The following is a 14,171-nucleotide window of genomic DNA, read 5'->3' as shown; positions in this document are numbered from 1 at the left end:
CATTTCTTACACTTGCACTCGCCTTAATACCTGCACTTGCCACTTAATCCCGCGCGCTGAATGTCGCAGTGATCCAACTGTACAACAGTTGGGGTTGTGGTTGAATAACTTAAATTTCAAGTAGAATTTTGCTTTCAAATTTCTTTGGTGTGAACAAAGCAAAAAGTTTTCACATAAATTTGCACGCAATCACGTTTTAAATTTAATCGGGAAAAAATGCTCAAGATTCAATTTCATGTGCGTCAGGTAGTTAGCAAGTTTTCAGCAAACAACAGGGATTCGTCTGCAAAACCAAAAAACAAAACTTTACAAAAAATTAATACAAAATTCACGTGATTTTGTCTGCAATATTTTCGCATCTGAATATATTATTATTTATCGCCTTGTTGCATGCTATTCACAAGTTTTGTTGCAACAACGAAAATTGCAAAAAACAAAAAACTAATAACTCAAAAAAGTGAGGTATTCTGATTTCCAGCTTGCAACTACAACACAGTAATACACACATACTAGCGAGCCATTTGTTGAATATTGCGCTGCAAAAATCTCTCCACTGCAACTTCCCATCCATATCGTATCGGAAACTCAGGTAAATTGTCTGCCGCATTTCACTTGGCAGCAGCAAAAACAACAATAAATATATTTCAATTGGTTTTCGGTGTAAAAAGAAGAATATTTTGACGTATTTTCCCAACTTCCCAAAATGGAGTTCAATAATTTGACGAACACAGTAGCCATCTGTATTTGTGCCTGACTATCAAACGGTTGGTCCTGGATACGAAGCTCACTGTTGCTCTGAAACAACAAATTCTAAAAAGAACTAATTTTTTCGAATATCGTTCACCGCCCAGCAGCTGCACAATTCCGTTTGTATTCGTGATATGAAAAATGTTCCCATAAAAAAGTATCGCCTATTTGGAAGCGGCATAGAATTGTAAGCCTCTCCATTTGTAAAACAGCATTAAGATACAGACCACAAAGTGGCAGAAAAGCTCGACCCAGAAGTTTATTATTCACACTTATAGATTTACTTGCTTAATCTTAATTAAATATGTAGCTTTAAGTAAAAAAATAATTTCAGGTTTAAAAAACAGATCACAATAAAGAAAGGGATTTATAAAAAAATGTGCGTGTAGCGTAGTGCACATAACAGAAGTGAAACTTTCAAGGCAGACAAAGAAAGAGGAAGAGACCCGAGAGAGAATGAGAGAGAGAGAAAGAATATATATCTAAATAAATTCACAACATTTGCAGAGAATACAAATAGACAAAATTTATAAAAAACGGAGAAGGGTCGACCGGTGTAGGTAAACGCCGGACACAAACCGTGGCAACAACGCGCACTACTCCGAGCGTTTATCACCCGCACAAACGCAGCGATTCCAGGACCGCAGCAACGGCACAAATTACCGCAAGGCAATTCCAATAAATCCGACGCCGGAATGGATAGCACTTTATGGTACGCACAAGCACTAGCCACGAAACGGAACTAAGCGCCAAAAAGTAGGCACCAAAAAACGCCAGAAAAATTGGGAGAAAAAAACGCCCCAAACAGTAGGCACCAAGGAAATATGACGCCAAAAAGTAGGCACCAAAAATATATTTCCTACAAGTTTGCACCAAAAACAAGCGCCAAAAAGTGGGCAATGTTATTTCTCACTAGAAATTAGCAACCACAAGGAAAAACTCAGCTCGTTCATCGACACCTGAGTAGTTTCACTTAAAAACAAAAATTGTGTAATATTAGTACACAACACCAAAAAAAATAGCAATCTTCTGCCATATAATAAATGATTTTCTGATCTTGTACATATTTTTTTAATATGAGCAGCCAAACAAGATTTAACACTTGAAATAACTAACTCACTACCTCTATCTCTATATCTATATCTGTATCTGTATCTGTCGCTTTCTCTATCTCTATCTCTATCTCTGCATCTGTCGCTTTCAATCAAGATTTAAAACATGAAATAACCTCTATCTTTATCTCTATCTCTCTCCCTATCTTCATCTTTTTCATTGAATATAGAGGAAAGTGTAAGGAAAGTCTCCAAAGCCTTGAATGTATGCAGAAAAACGTGAGGTGATATGAAACTTATCCACATGACTGTCACATTGGATATTGGCCTATATGAGACTTCAAATTCTCAATGGCATCTTATATTTGATAAAAAAAGTAAAAAAAAAATGTATGCCGAGATGCTTGAGAGTGTACAGAGACTCGTACGCCTTTAGGTGCAATATTCTTATGCTACTCTCCCAATAGTACAAAGGATATTGCACCCGCATGCGACAGACTTGATTTGAAAGAAGTCTGCGGAAAAGTAAGCATTTAAACTGAAAGCACTAGGACTTTCGAACACAGTAACATACGAGGATTTGGTTCGGGTGGCGGCGCATAAAACTTCTGTTTCATAGCCAAACCTACTGTCTTTGACGGACCGATCTAAAGGCTTAATTGCTGCTTTCCATTTCACTCAGAAATTGAACTTCAAAAGCTACAAAAACTCCCACTACGATTCATAAATTTGAAGATTTCGATAAAAAACATACTTATAAAAAGTTATTAGTTGTGCAATACGTACCCCTCAACTTTGTAGAAATAATGTCTATACTCCAACCAAATCAAAACCTTTTTGTTTATTTCAAAAAATTCACCAACAAAGCATCAAAATCAGCCTCCTCCTCTGGTTTCCCTTTTAAAGCCAAAAATCGAAAACCATTAAATTAGCTAAGCAATTTTGTTAGAACTCAGATATTAGGTGTCATTGGCAATAGAAATTTTTAAGTATAATCTTTAAAATGAGTTTCATGTGGCTCAAAAATTGCATTGATTTTTTATAATTCTTTTTTTTTTTTTTGTTTTTTGATGGCGGTCTCACACAATTCCTCAGCAGAAAAAAATTTAGAGCATTCGTGATAGAGCGAAAATGCACAAGACCGGCAGCAAAAAAATTGTCAAAAATCAACTAGAGTGTTCGCCTTCTTTAGGCTGACACAATATTATACCCAAATTGTTGGGCAACAAAATTACATATCTAGAATTAAAAAAAAAATTTTAAGTTTTGATGAACATTTCTTAAATTTTCTTTTTTAATTTTATACAAAGTCTGAAACTTTAAATAACATGATCTTGTTAAATTGTAAACTATATATTTATAAAAAAAATCGAAAAATAAATAAATAGTCAACACCTATGACGTGCTCCTATTCTTGTGAACACAGGTGTATATAAAGGTATATTCATTATTCTCCAGGCACTAGAAATACATTACTTTTTCGTTTCATCATACAGACACAACTTATAAAAATAAGATTCTCATATCCCTTCAACATTACAAATTCAGCTCTTACACGTTTTCTCAACATTTTCCTCCTCGTTTTGGCACCTCTTTACAACACCAGTCTTCAATCTCCAGCCACCTTGCGCTTACAACTGAGAGTATCTACGCTTCATTTGTGGGATATTTTTATAATTTATTTTTAATTTTCATATTATCCACTTACTTTTACTACAATTTGGTGCTGAATGCGTTTCACTCTGTTCACTTAACTTGCACCTGTTTGAGGGCTTGCTGGAGTTTGTCGCAACTTTATACGTTTTAACTTTGGTACTCACTCCGTTGCATGCACGCAAATTCACTGGTTTTAAAGAAAGGAACTTCTGCACACACACTTCAACACATGCAATTGTGTATGTTTATATATATTTATGCGTATAACATGTTTTAGTATCTGCCCTGTAAGGATATAATGAAACTCATTTCTGGTTCAGGACTGGCACAATTTCACTCATTACTGACCACTTCGCTACTCATGTTAACTCGCCTCAGTGTGGGGCTATCAAAGCAGAAAAGTAAATGCTCAAGGATAACTATTTTTGTTAAAAAGGTCCATGTTGCTAGGAATTGACTCAGACTCACTAAAGTTCACTACGCTTCTGGTTAAAGCCGGTCTAAAAGGCGATGTGATTGGTTGAGTTCAATAAAATTAAATTGAGCTGCCGCACTTGAATTTTAATAAAACTGTAAATTACAATGTACGACAGATCAAACGTTTTCCCAAATAAAAAGATTCTACTAATGGATTCTCATAGAGTACATACACAACAAAATATACACACAACAAAGCTTACGTTATTTTATTTTAGGGAGCATCAAAATGTTCACCCTTTTGCACATTCTTATGATAAATCAGCATGGCAAACTATGTTAACCCACCGATGTATGGCATGTTCAGCATTTTTGTGTAAAAAATAACGGCGCATATTTTTGTGGAACTTCTTAACCCTCTAACTCCTCACTAGATAGGTCTTTTTTGCCCATTTTGCGGAATAGGGTAGAAAATACTCATAACAGAGTAATAAAACGGATAAATTGCGCCACAAAAATATTTGCCATTGAATTTTATTACAAGTCTCTTAACTCACCAAAGCTTAAAATTCAAATTAAATTCCAGAAATAAGACAAAATATAAAATGTGTTTAATGGAGTGTTTAAATAAATAATTTCGTTGGAGAGTTTTTTTAACAAAACTGAAACATAAAAGAAAGCTCAAGCTAAAATAGAAATTTCGTTATTTAAGAAATAATTTTTCCTTACATTTTTTAGAACTAAGAAATTTTATGCCATCGTCAGAAAAAGTCCAGCTATAAAGAAATGAATTCGCCTGCCTAAATTAACTAGAAATTAACCAGATTGGTACTGATGGATTTCCCTGCAAGGTTGTAAAATATTTTTCGGCAATTGTACAGATTAAACCCGCAATTTATTTACTCATACACTCTTTCATTGACGCTCACATACACTCTTTCATTGACACTCACTTAACCTCATAACTTTGAATGAAAATATTAAAAATACGTATTTTCTTTTTGATGGATTTTTGTTCGGGTTAAATTTAAATTTCCGGCAATGTGCCATATAGTGCCACTAAGTAGTTGCGAGAAAATTAAAAAGAGTTCCAAGAATTGGGAAGTATGAAAATTGCATTATCCTTGCCGCGAGTGATATGTGTTGTGTATGGGGGAGTGTATGTGTGTGCATGGTTTTGTTGGCACTTAATCCTGTAAGCAGCCTTCAATGCTTGTGACAGCATTATTGTAATTAGGTGCAGCTGTACTTAAAGACTTATTAGACTTCACAAAAGATATATGTTGCCCAGCAGAAACTGACAGAGGTGCAGAATTTTTAAAGTTTCAAAAGGAAAAGCAACTATCTATTAAATTTAAATCGCTATCAAACACGCACTTTACGTAGTAATCCAAGAGAATAGGATCTGAGAAGCAAGACGGCCGGCCATAAGTTCGGTGTTATCTGGTCATGCAAATTTTCAACTACACAACCTTGCACCGCCATCGCTTTGTGGCAAGCAGCAGAATCTTGCTGAAAGATATCTGGGATCATTCCAGGGCTTCCTACTGTCTTTAGAACCTCGAAAGATGTAGCAGAATTCACTTGAAATTCTTGAATAAAACAAAGTGTGATGGCCTGGCATGTCTTTTGTTGCTAACAACACCTAAATCCATTACAAAGGAGCCTCATTAAACAATTTAAAATTAAATTTATTTACAGGAAGAAACTTCACTTGCCGCAAAGAGTGACCTGCTAGTTGCGCTTTTGCTTCGACTGGTGGCCACCACGTGTTCGATGGTCTACCGCATCTGAGACTTCTTTGTGGGCTCCAGTCTAGAGCTACTTTGGAGATGTTTCCATTGGGTCTGCGAAAAGTATGGCCAATTCCGACGTCGAATTTCTAGGTGGGCAGGTATTTGTTTTGTCATAGCCCAGAGATTTTTGTTGGCGCCAAAGTTAGGCCAAAAAATGCCCTTGATTCTACAAAGGCTGTGGTTCATAAAAACTTATAAGTCATGTATCATGTCACGTATAGACGTGTTCTAAGACATGCATCCGTATAAGACAACAGCCAACTGGGTCGGCGCTCCTTGACGACTCGACAATTGACGTGATATTGGAGTCAAATATTCTTAGTTTCGTGCGCCCAGATATATGCGAAGACCTCAACACCTTGACCAAGGTACCGAACACTAGAAAGCCTACATACTACTGTGGGCAAAAAGTGAATCGAAGAAGGTGCTGACGGCTATACCGGAAATGGACTATTTGGCATGTTTCGGGGATTGGAAAAATCGTTGGCATAAGTGTATTTCATCGAGAGGGGATTATTTTGAAGGGAATGAAATTGATTTACAAGAATATATAAAGATTTTTCATTTTACAACCAAATTCACCTTACTTTTTGCCCATGGTAGTATCACTTAAAAAAATCAGAAATAAAATTTTAACCAAGCACTGACAGTTAAAAGTAGATTCTTCACTACAAATTTCCTAATCCCCATCTTAAAAAAAAAATGATATGAAAACTAACCTCAAATTACTTTGAAAACTAGTATGTCTTAAGTCTAAAATTGAATATTGTTTTGAGGAAGGATTTTCTAGCAAATTTAGATGAAATCAGTTAAGATACTAAATTCCACAGACACAAAGTGGCCAATTTGACCATATAATTCGTTTTCTGAACTCTTTTTATTAAAAAATTGGAAACGTAATGAATTACAATCACAATGATTTTAAAAGCATTAGCAGCTAGGCCATCAGCTTAAAGGGAAATTATTATTTTTTAATATTTTATAAAAAAATTCGAGCATCAGTGCACTTTGTATCTAGCTATACCTTTTCCGACCAGTCTGCAACCAGTTAAGATACGTACTCACTGAATAAAATTCTCATTTTGACTGCGTTAGTAAAAATTTATTCTCAATCTTTTTACTCCAAGTGTGTATTCAACACCTACTTACGTCGACACTTAAGTACATTTTATTTGCAGTGAATCCTTACATTCATTTACTTGATGCCTTTCATATGATTTTAAGTTTGTCTCCTTTAATTTATCTACAGTGATTTAATCCGACTGAGCTTGCTTTTGTGTAAGCGTAATGCACGATTAAATGATAAAAAGAGATATTTATTTTATTTCTTTAAAAGCATATACAGTTGCGGACGACAAGTGGTAAGCCTGCCCTTGGCGCGTTACAGATAAACTACTATTTAAGAGGAATACATACGAGTATATACATAAGTATGTATGTATATAAATGTGAAAAGTTATTAGATTCGCAATTACATTGAAAGTTCTAAGCGATTTCAAAAATATATTACCGCAACTAATAAGAGCAAATTTTTGTAAGAAAAGGTGAAATTTGGCAAGTCCTCCGATGCCTCCATTGCGCTAAACCACGCCAAACTTAAACAACAAATAATTGGAGAAAAGTGATTACCTCAGGCTCTGCCACACATAACCAGATGGACTTGGCAATGATAAGAGTCTATTCGAGGTCAGACAAAAATATAGCTGAACGGGGTTGGAGCTAATAAAAGGTGGTGTAAAAATTTCTTTTTTTATTGCTTGATATCTCTTGTCAAATTAACAATAAATAGTTTGTACATGAAATTATTTATATAGTTATATGAAGAAATATAGCACTTAATCAGAGCATAGGGCGGAAACAAACTCAGACCAACGTGGGCGATCTTGTGCAATTTTTCGAATTTCGCATCCAAGTTGTTCGTGGTCGTCCTCTTCTTCTGAAGCCTTGTGCATTCCATTCTAGGGTCATCTTTGCGATGTCATTGTCTTCTTTGCGTAAGGTGTGCCCAATCCAACGCCATTTCTTTTCTTTGATATCAGCTGCGATGGGCTTGCACATTTAAATATTTAAAAGATTTTCGTTGGTGATAACTCTTGGCCAAAATGTGCGGTGGATATTGTGCAGACATCTGTTGATAAATGTTTGTAGGCTATTGCATGTGGTATCTTTGACTTTCCATGTTTCGCACGCATAAAGTAACACTGCTTTGATACTTGTATTAAAAATTCGCAATTTTGTTTTTGTTCTGATATGTCTTGATGATCAGATTCGATTCATCCTGTGGAAAGTGTGGCGAGCTTTGTTTATGCGGGAACTTACATCAGCTTCCGCTCCACCATTTTTTGACACTATGCTGCCAAGGTAGCAGAAGTTTTCGATACCCTCAATTGTAACCCACTTCAAGCGTCAGTGCGTCCTGGTTTGGAGTTTCGATACGTATAAGCTTCGTTTTTTTGAAGTTGACTCGCAATCCAACTTGGCTTGCATATCGTATTAAGGCACCCACATTTAGTTTTTGAATAAAAATTAAAAAGCAAAAACGATTTTGAGTGATGGATATCTTTATTTTAACCTTTATGCGCTCCATGGCTGTCTGTTTGTATGCTGCAGTTGTCTAGTTCAAGAAGTGTCAAATATGATTGGCGTGCGGCGCAATTTGCAAAAAAATTAAATCTTCTAAAAGGGTATCAATCTTCAGCTCATACAGCGAACACAATCCAAAATACTACGAAATATAACAAATGCTGGTTGGCTTATTTCCAATGAAGCCATACATCTCGACCTAAACGTAGACACAATCGTAGACACAATCCAAGAACAATCACGACTGTCAGTCCACCAAAACGAACAAATGCGTAAAATAATACCGGCAGAAAATATCAAACGAAGATTAAAACGACTCACACCAACCGATCTAACTATAAGATTTACAGTGTAATTACAAAAAACATAAACAAAAAGAAAACAATAATAATAATAACTGACTCTTCTTATATTGGTAAAAGAACATTATAGGCCCTAATTGTACAAAAATTACAATTTGCTAATATACCTATAACAGACTGTAAGAAATAAAGGGGGGATATATGTACATAAAAAATAAAAATTTTGCGCCATCTCTGCGTATATGGCACAGTAAATGCGATTATGCCTGACTATTCGAGGAATCATTTATCCTATCGATTAAGCAGCGCTATTTATAGACAAATGAAATTATCGATAGGAAAAATCAGTTTAAAAAAATACTTAAGAATAATGTTTATTAATTTTTTTTATTTTTTTTTTATTTTACAAATGTTTAATCTCCTCCATGAACTTCTCAACACTTTTAAAACTTTCTCCATTTTTTATTTTTTTTTTATTTTACAAATCTCTAAACTCCTCCATAAACTTCCCACTGACCATTTTTAAAAATTCTGTTGACATTTACGCAAATTTTACAGAATTATAAAAATCTTGATTGAAGTCGTGAATTATCCATTTTAGCTTGGAAGAATAACAAGAAGAAGAAATTAAAATTTCATCAAGAATAATTGCTGAGGTGAATTGATATCCGATTGACCTATAAAATTACTTGGTACACATATTACACTGTACCACAAAAATTAGGTTTCTTTGTGATATAGGAAAATTTTCTTACGCATGTGAAGCTAAAGAGTTGATATAGTAATGCTGTATACTTAGTTCTAATTTTTTTCATAAAAAAAATTTTTAAAACTTCAAAGTTGCAAAGTACAAAATTTGCAAAAAAAATGCTTTAAATACTTACACTCAATTTATGGTATTAATATGGATGTTAAAAGAAAGACGAAAAATCCAATTGTTCTTATTTTCTTCTTCTTCTTCTTCTTCTTCTTCTTCTTCTTCTTCTTCTTCTTCTTCTTCTTCTACTACTTCTCCTTCTTCATCTCCTTCTCTTCTTCTTCTTCTTCTTCTGCTTCTGCTTCTTATTCTGCTTCTTTTTCTTATTCTTCTTCTCCTCCTGCTTCTTCTTCGCCATGGCCTCCCTTAGTTGCAGTCGGCCCTCCTCGTAGGTAATCTTCAAGTTAAACGGTCCTGGGTTATCCTTTTGTATCAATCTGAATGGTGCTTAGCCGGGGTTGACGGGTTTGTCACATCCCATTGATAGAAGCGGCCGAGTTACCAATTTCGTAATTACATGCTGAATTGGTCTTTTTATGATGTGCCCATACCTCAATTATTTGGAATCGTATGGTAGCTAATGCTTATTTTGTTCAGTTTTGCTACACCCTAACCCCAACGCAGCATTCTCGTCCCCACCAAATGGATCTCTTGCTTCTGTTTAACGGACAGCGCCCAGCATTCAGAGGCATACGCCACTGCGGGTAGGACCACAGTTTTATAAATTTTGCTTTTTATTTCATTGGCATCTCTTTGTCACACAGAACTCTTGACATTGCGCCCCAACTATGCTAGCCGGCTTGTATGCGCTTCGTCACTTCGCGAGCTCGTGTGCAATCACCGCTTACAGTGGATTCAAAATATTTGAAGTTATCAGCTGTGGTTACCTCTCCGGTACCAATTTAAAAAAACGATATGCTGTTTTAAAAAAAAATAATAGTGTTCTTTAAAAAACGTATGCTTAGATATTCTCAAAATTACTTGAAAACCCTTAAAAGGAATTATTAAAAAAATTACTAAATAAAAAAAATTAATATTTAAAAAATTTAAATATCTATTAACACATATCCCAACTTCCTACTTTTTGCTGTTTTATAAAAACGTATAAAAAATAATTGAACTTCCTCAGAGGCGCATCTTGATTACGCGCTTTTTCTAGAGGGTCGCAGAGGTATCACTGATTGGTATATGAAAACTATTTTTAACCAAATTTATGTGCAAATTAATTATAAATGCATATGCGATCGATGGAGAAACATGAGAGATAAATTTTGTACATTAATAGGTCTGGCGAAAAGTGAGCAAAAATTGTTTAATAGCTGAATATGTCCTCATTCGTTTGATATACATATTAATATCACAGAGTTCGTATAAGTACCTAAAACTATTTTTTGAAAATTTAGTCCTTTGAAATTTTAAAGTCCTTTAAATATATTATTTTCTGACAAAAAAATAAAAAGTGAATGAGCGCAGACAATCTATATTTTACGTGAATATGAAGTTTTCCCTGGATAACTTTTACGGTCCCACAGTATTATTTGCGAAGATTTTCAAAAATGCTTGGCTGTTTCTGTTATGAAGCTTAACTGTTTTTTTATTGGATTAGAAAATATGGATATATGCAAGATTGGAAATACGGATTTTGCGCATTTTGCTTACTACTGAATATATTAGCAAATTAAAAATATTTTATTTATTATTTTTTTATTATTTATTTATTTATTTTCAGCTAGCATCCATTAAAAGAATTTTGCGTGCATGCTTCTTGCTGATATTTAACACTAATATTTAACTAACAGAAAACACACAGTTTGATTTTTTTTCTTTTTCATTATTTATTAATTATTTTATTTTATTTTATTCAATATTTTACTCTGCTTCTCGAAGTTCTGCCTTCCCAGCACCGCTCTCTTATGATCAACATCTCTCTTTTTTACTCTCTCTCTCTCTCTCTTTCTCTCTCTCTTGGTCTTTCTTTCTGGCTCTCTCTATATTTTTCTCTCTCTTTCTCGCTCTTTCTTTCGGTCTCTCTCTCTCTTTTTCTTTCTCTACTCTCTCACCCTCTAAATCTCGCACAATTTCTCCAACCAATACTCCATCTCTCCATCTAGTAAATTCATTTTCATGTAAAAATAGCTGCACAAATTCTTTTATGTTCTGTATATAATGTACGCCTGGATGTGTGTATGTATGTATGTACGTATGTACAAGTATATACGTAAACATAAAAATTTTCCTTTAAGTTTTATTATGCAAAACAAATCGAAAATCGTTTGAGGCAGTTAGACGCCGCCGAGCATGTGTTCGAAGCTTTTCTAAAATAAAAGAAGAAGAATAAACGAGTGTGCATGTGTTCGAAATTGTAGATCAAGTAGGTACCTACCCAGTTGTAGTTGTTTTCAACTTAATAGGGCTGAAATATTCGCTTACGAGGCGAAAGCAAAGAATATGCGGTATTCTCGCTATTATTTGTTTTTAGCTGGCAAGCTCAAATAATTTTTTTTTTTCACTAAAAATTTTTTTTTTAATTTTTATGTTTTTATTTTTTTTCATTTTATTACAAAAAATTTTTATATAATATATAATATTTTTACAAGAAAAATTTTTTTCCAAATTTTTTATCTCAAATTATTGTTTTCTAAAAAATTTAGAGAAAGATTCTGACGAAGATTTGCGAACCTTTACACATCGCCGACAGCGAGTATGGCAGGCAATTTTTTTTTTACAAAAAATTTTTTCTCACAGACAACGTTTTTTTATATTTATTTTTTATAAATTAAAAAAATTCTATTTTATTAAGTGTTTTTCAAGCAGAAATTCGAGCACCTCAAAAGTCAAAGACTACCCTTTTGTTCGGCTCTTGAGTGGTTCTCTAAATTTGACTGCCTCTTCAGCGCGTTCTTCTTTTGTATGATGCTGCCCAATTTGTAAAAATTTTTTTGTTTTAATATTTATTAAAAATTTATTATAACTGGGGAATTCACAATGATATGCAACTGGTCCTGCATCATGACAAACGTAAATTTGCCTGCCGAAAAAACTGTACTAACCCAAAATTTTGACTCCTTTTGTCTATTTCTATACATATGGAATCGAGGAGGTTCATACAAAAATTTTAAACTTTCCACGAATTTGCAAAAAATTTTCAAACTATTTAATTTGAATTTCCGAAAAAATAATATGGCAGAATTATAGCTTATTAAATTTTAATATAATGTGGATCCGTTGAATTTTTTTGATTTTTTCCTTAACAATGTTGCTCATTTTCTCTACATAATACCAAACGAATTTTTTTATATAGAGAAAATAGACAACATCGACAGGGAACAAATTAGGAGAAATTAATAAGTATTTTGAGAAACTTCAAACTTGCACTTTATTATATTAAAATTTATTGGACTATAGAACTGCGAACACAATTTTTTACTTAATTTTGATTTAAGAGGTTCAAACTTTGATGAAATTTCAGGAATTTTTGGTATAAATTGAATTTTTATAAATTTTTTATCTTGGATCGATATGATTTTGTTAGACTACACTAAAAAAATAAGAAAAAAGTCAAAACTTGTCTAAATTTTAAGGGATTATAGTTACTTCGCGGACTGTATATTTGATTCTAGTGATGCCTGGTTATTTGCCCTTAATTGCTTACTGCCGCAGTGTTAAATATTGGAATCAACTGCCGTCAAGTATTTTGCATAACACCAACATTGAAATCCGCCCAAGTCCAATAGCAATGATAATCTGTGTATGACTCCTACGTGTCAATGAAGTCTTTCCTTACAGGTGCTATTAAGGTGAAAAAGAAAATGCTTCGTCAATGCTTCTCTGGAAAAACTGGAATATGCAAATTGCCATTAAATAAAAGAAGTAGAAGTTGTTAGTATAGCAACATATAAAAGCTAAATAAATAACAGCACCAAGTAGCTCAAAACCAACAGCTGAAAGTTAAGAAAGATGAGTAGCAACCTAATTAATGTACTTGTTTAATAACTTCCGACTATGATTAGAAAGTAAGACGAAATTTTGAATTTAAAATATGCAAGCAACCTATTTTTTAGGGTGGTACTGCATATTAACATTCACATCTATGAAAAATCTCAGAATGTTAAAACAGTAGCACAAGCGACAGTAGCCGTAAGATCATTATTCGCCGCACCTTTCCATGCCGTCGTAAAGTTCATACAAATAATTTTCCATCGTCTACGATAATCGCCAACAAGCAAAGGTTCAATAATCTTGCGTAAAATCTTTCTCTCGAATACTCCAAAGGCCGCCTCATCGGATATTGTGATCGTCCAAGCTTTTGCGAAATACGATAGAACGGGCATGATAAGAGTCTTATTACCTGTTAGTTTTGTTTTCGTGGAGAGAGGAGTTCTCTACTCAGTTGCCTACACTAATTGCCAAGAGAGATTTTCATTCAGTTGGTTTAAATCCAGATTTTTCCAGTAGGGATAGATCCTTTTACGAATTAGATAGCATAAAGCTCACTTAGAGATGCCAAAAGTTGGCAAAAACCCTTCAAACAGAACGCAAGAAATAATTTTTATTAGATCGATTCTTCATATATCCAAAAAAAAAACTTTAAAAAGCATACGAAAAATGTGCAATGGCCTTCTACCTCAACCATAAGCTTGGAAACCTTAAACTTAGACCAGACAACTGATTATGATTTCGTCCTTCACCTCTAAATGTCAATGGCAAAACGAAAGATATGCAACAGTAAAAGTAATAAAAGTCTTTTTGGCTGACATTGCAAAATGCCAGAATAAGGAAACTTTTAACCACTTTTTGATACGAGCAAAAAAAAAATAACTACACGTGCGGCTATGCCAAAAAAGAGCTGCCTAGCAACTAC

This window comes from Anastrepha ludens, chromosome 6 (genome assembly GCF_028408465.1).
Source record: "Anastrepha ludens isolate Willacy chromosome 6, idAnaLude1.1, whole genome shotgun sequence".
Classification (NCBI taxonomy): Eukaryota; Metazoa; Arthropoda; class Insecta; order Diptera; family Tephritidae; genus Anastrepha; species Anastrepha ludens.
The sequence above is the reverse complement of the archived record's forward strand: the minus strand, read 5'-3'. Positions refer to the sequence as shown.